The following is a 5000-nucleotide window of genomic DNA, read 5'->3' as shown; positions in this document are numbered from 1 at the left end:
TGCTGCAGTGCTTCTGAACCAGGGCAGTGGGCGAGATGCAGGGATGACCCGTCATCCAGGAGGTGTCAAGATAAGAGGGAGGGAGGGGGGTGAACGGGAGTGGAGTATGCGGGGATGGAATGGGTGTGAGTGGATTTTATGTCTGTTTTTGGCTACCTCCCTTGTAAGGGGGAAAAAGCCCTTGGTATATGTATGCATGTATGTACATATGCACATAGGCATACATATGCTCATACACACAGGCCCACCCACGCACATACATTCACTTGCACATATGCGCATAAGCATACGTATATGCTCATATACACATACAAGCCTACCCACTCACATATATACACTTGCGCATATGCGCATATGTATACATATGCGCATACACACATACATATGTGCACACATGCGTGTAGACACATACACAACTTCGATCTATTTGTCTTCTTTCTTCTTCTCTTTCTCCTCCGCCTCATCCACCTCATCCATCTCCTCCTCCTCCTCTTCCACCTCCTCCTCCTCCTCCACCTCATCTTCCTCCTCCACTTCCACCTCCACTTCCTCCATCTCCGCCTCCACCTCCTCTCACTCCTTCCTCCTCCCTTCTCCCTTTTCCTCTTCCTCCTCTTCCCGCTCTTCCTCTATCTCCTCCCCTCACCCCTCCTCCCTCCTCCTTTCTTCCTCCTCCTCTTCCTCCTTCTCCCGCTTTTCCTCTACCTCTTCCCCTCCCTCCATCCCTCTCCTTCCTCACCTCCTCCTCCTCCTCCTCCTCATCCCGCTCTTTCTCCACCTCCTCCCCTCCCTCCTCCTCCCCTTTCCCCTCTTCTTTCTGCTCCTACTTGGAGTCCAAATAAGATTAACCCCTTCAATTCGGCGTCGCTCGCTCTTCGTGGTTCCCATGGCAACGAGCACCAAACGACTCCAATCAGCTGATGGGCAGACCACTTGCTTGAACACGATACTAATGGACCGAGACCCCTGGAGGGCGACCCTCAGCTGAATGAAATAATCTGGCGCACTGCAAATGAAAGTCTGTGTGTGTGTGTGTGTGTGTGTGTGTGTGTGTGTGTGTGTGTGTGTCTGTGTCTCTGTGTCTCTGTGTGTGTGTGTGTGTGTGTGTGTGTGTGTGTGTGTGTGTGTGTGTGTGTGATAGATAGACAGAGAGAGAGAGACAGAGAGAAAGAGAGAGAGAGAGAGAGAGAGAGAGAGAGAGAGAGAGAGAGAGTGACGGGGGACCACCGTATTGAAGGAGTCCTTTGGGGCCTGTCTGTGTGTGCAAGAAAGGAGTCTGGGAGAGTCTTGAGGAGGAGGAGGAAGAAGAGGAGGGGAGGAGGTTAATGAGGTGGAGGAAGAGGATAAGGAGGGAGTGGAGGAGGACGAAGGGGAAGATGGAGAAAGAGGAGGCAGTCGGAAGAGTAAGAGAGGTAGGAAATTGAGAAAGTGAAAAGGAAGAATAAGAAGAGAGGAGGAAGAGAAGAAAGAAGAGGAGGAGGAGGAAGATGAGGAGGAGGAAGAAGACGAGGAGGAGGAAGACAAGAAAGCCGAAAAGGAGGAAGAGGAGGAGAAGAAAGACGGGAGACAATGAAGAAAATGAAGAGGAGGAGGAGGAGGAGGAGAAAAACGAGAACGACGAGGAAGAGGAAGATGAGGAAATGAAACGAAAGAAAGGAGGAAAGAGAACAGAGAAGACAAACAGGCGATGGATAATTGAAAAGGAAGAAAAATAGATAAATAAGTAAATAGACCGATTAATGAAGAGGGGATGGGGGGTACAAACTGTGATAACAAATGACAGAAAGAAAAAATAAATAAAAGAAGAGAAAGAAAGAAAAGAATTAAATGGAGAAGAGGCGGAAAGAGAAAGGATACAAAGACGCGAAAAAAAAAGAAAAAAAAAAAGAAAAAAAATGTTGGCGAAGTGGATTAGTGAGAAAAACAAAGAATAACTAAATTAATTTGGTTAAAAAAAACAAAAACAAAAAAACAAGAAAGGAAACGAGACGAGGGGTGGAGTTAATGATTATTTTCAAAATATTTTACTGGGTGATTTTATTTGTTTATTTATTCATCTACTTATTCTTTTATTATTTATATTATTTGTATGCTTTCACGCGCGTTCCCGCATGAACACGCACACACACACACACACACACACACACACACACACACACACACACACACACACACACACACACACACACACACGCACACACACACACACACACACACACAAACAAACACACACACAAACACGCATATTTCTAGCCTCTCCTTTTGCTCCTCTGGTTTTTCCTGCTGTTGCCTCTCCTCCTCCTCCTCCTCCTCCTCCTCCTCCTCTTCCTCCTGCTCCTCTTGCTCCTCCTCTTCTTCCTCCCCTTGGCTATCCCCCCCCACCTCTCACCATAATGTGACGTATACCATTATAGACCGGCTCTAATATAGGCAACGCCCCCCCGTGTCTTCCCTCTCCCCTCTCCCCGTCCCCCCGTCTCCCCCTCCCCATCTCCCTCCTCCCCCTCCCCGTCCCCCCGCCTCCCTCCTCCCCCACTCCCTCTCCCTCCTCTTTCCTTTCTCCTTCACCGTCTCCCTCCTTCCCTCTTCCCCTTTCTCCCTCCCCAGTCTCCCTCCTCTCCCTCCCCCCTCCTCATGTCTCCCCCCTATCCCTTCTCCCTCCCCGTCTCACTTTTCCCCCTCTTCCCCCCTAACCCATCCCAACTTCCCCGTCTCCCTCCTCCCGTCTCCCTCTCCCCCTCCCACATCTCCCCCTTTCCCTCCTACCTCCCCCATCTTCCTTCTCCCCGTCTCCCTCCTCCCCATCTACCTCCTCCCCCATCTACCTCCTCCCCGTCTCCCTCCATCCCCATCTCCCTCCTCCCCCTTCTCCCTCCTCCCCATCTACCTCCTCCCCCATCTACCTCCTCCCCGTCTCCCTCCTCTCCCTCTTACCTCCCCCGTCTCTCTTCTCCTCCTTCCCCCTCCCCTCCCCCTTCCCCCTCCCCCGGGGGAGGCGAGATAGGTATCAAATGGCATCGGAGTACTGCACACTTAAGCCCCATTCGTCACACGGAGCAAGATGGGCTACTTGGGGGTGAGGGGGATGAGGGGGGTAGCCTCACTCTTTCTCACATGTAGCTGGACTCGAGACGGGGAGAGGGTGAGGGAGAGGGAGTAGGAAAAGTAGAGGGGGACAAGGAAAGGGGAAGGGAAAAGGAGAAAGAGAGTGAGAAGGAGAGGGGGAGGGGGAGGGAGAGGGACAAGGAGAGGGGGAGGGGAGGGAGAGGGAGAGAAAGAAGGAAAAGGAGAGGAGAGGGGGAGAGGGAGGGAGAAGGAGGACAAGAAGAGGGGAGGGTTAGGGAGAGGGAGGGAAGGAAAGGAAGGAGGGAGGGAGGAAGAGGAGTGAGAGGGAGAGAAGGAAAGGAGGGAAGGGAGAGAAGGAGAGGGGGGAGAAAGAGGGGGAAGGGGAGTGAGAGAGAGAGGGAAGGGAGGAAGGTTGGGAAGGAAAGGGGACGGAGAGGGAGAGGGGAGGGAGAGAGTGAAGAAGAGGGAGGGAGAGGGAGAGGAATAGAAGGAAGAGGAGTGAAAGGGAGAGAAGGAAGGAGAGGGGAGGAAGAGGGGGGAGGGGGTGAGAGGGGAGGAAAGGGGAGAGGGGAGGGAGAGAGGGAAGAAGAGGGAGAGAAATGGAAAGAAGGAGGAAGAAAAAGATGTAGAGAAGGAGGGCGGAAGAGGGGGGAAAGAGAAAGGGAGGGAGGGAGGGAAAGAGAAAGAGAGAAAGGGAGGGAGGGAGGGAAAGAGAAAGAGAGAAAGGGAGGGCAGGCGGAAGAGAGGGATGGAGAGAAAGGGAGGGAGGAAGGGAAAAAGAGAGAAAGAGAGAGAAAAATAATTCTTATTAACTCTTAAAAAATGAAAATAAAAATGAAACCCCACAATATTTTATTCATCTCAAAGAAAACCCAGCTGACCTTAAAAGGTTACAGATCCCCTCTCCCCCTCTCCCCCTCCCTCCTCTATTCTTCCCCCTTTCCCCCTCCCACCTCTCCTCCTCCCCCTCTCCTCTTCTCCTTCCCCCTGTCCAACTCCCCCTCTTCCCCTCCCTCCTCTCTTCTTATCTCTTCCCCTCTCCCCCTCCCCTTCTCCCTCTTCCTCTTCCCCTCCCCCTCTCCCTCATCCACTCCTCCTCTCCTCCTTCCCCCTGTCCCACTCCCCCTCTTCCCCTCCCCCTCCCCTTCTCCCTCTTTCTCTTCCCCTCTCCCTCTTCCTCATCCACTCCTCCTCTCCTCCTTCCCCTTCCCTCTCCCCTTATCCCCTGCCCTCTCTCCCTCTCCCCTTCCCCTCTCCCCCTTCCTCTCTTTTCCCCCTCTCCCCCCTTCAAAATAAGATAACCTAAACTAAAATAGAATAAAAACATAATACAATGAAATAGAATAACTAATAAATGAAATAATATAGACTAAGACAATTAACAAAATAGAACAGAACAGAATAAGATGATTAAAAACAAAAAACAAAAATAAAATCAAATAGAATAAAGTAAAATAATATCTCCTTTTGCCCCATACATACACGTATTATGTCTTGTGTGGTATAAATCGATTTTCTTTTTTCAATTTATTGGTGATAATTCCCTCTCAGCCTCTTAGTCACAACATCTCTTCCGTTCAGATCACTTCAACACGGCTCCTTTATCTTATTATTTATTTATCTATTTTTATTATTATTTTGGTTTCCTTTTATTCCTGTCTTACGTTGTGTTATTTTGTCATTCATTTTGTCCACCACGGGCTTCTTCGTAACGTCGTCTACAAGGTATACTTTGCTCTGTGAGATTGATAATTAATTAATTAGTCTACCACAGCCAATGGCGGGAGACAGGCATCCTACTACCTGGCATCCTATTTCGGGTAAGCGTGTTGGTTGTAGGTTCGGTTAGACTGACTATCAGCCTCGAAGCAAAAGATCCCCACCATTAAAAAAAAAAAAAAAAAAAAAAAATGAATAAATAAATAAATAAATAA

This window comes from Oratosquilla oratoria, chromosome 28 (assembly GCF_046742065.1).
Source record: "Oratosquilla oratoria isolate Oo_2021 chromosome 28, ASM4674206v1, whole genome shotgun sequence".
Lineage (NCBI taxonomy): Eukaryota > Metazoa > Arthropoda > Malacostraca > Stomatopoda > Squillidae > Oratosquilla > Oratosquilla oratoria.
This window is presented reverse-complemented; position numbering follows the sequence as displayed.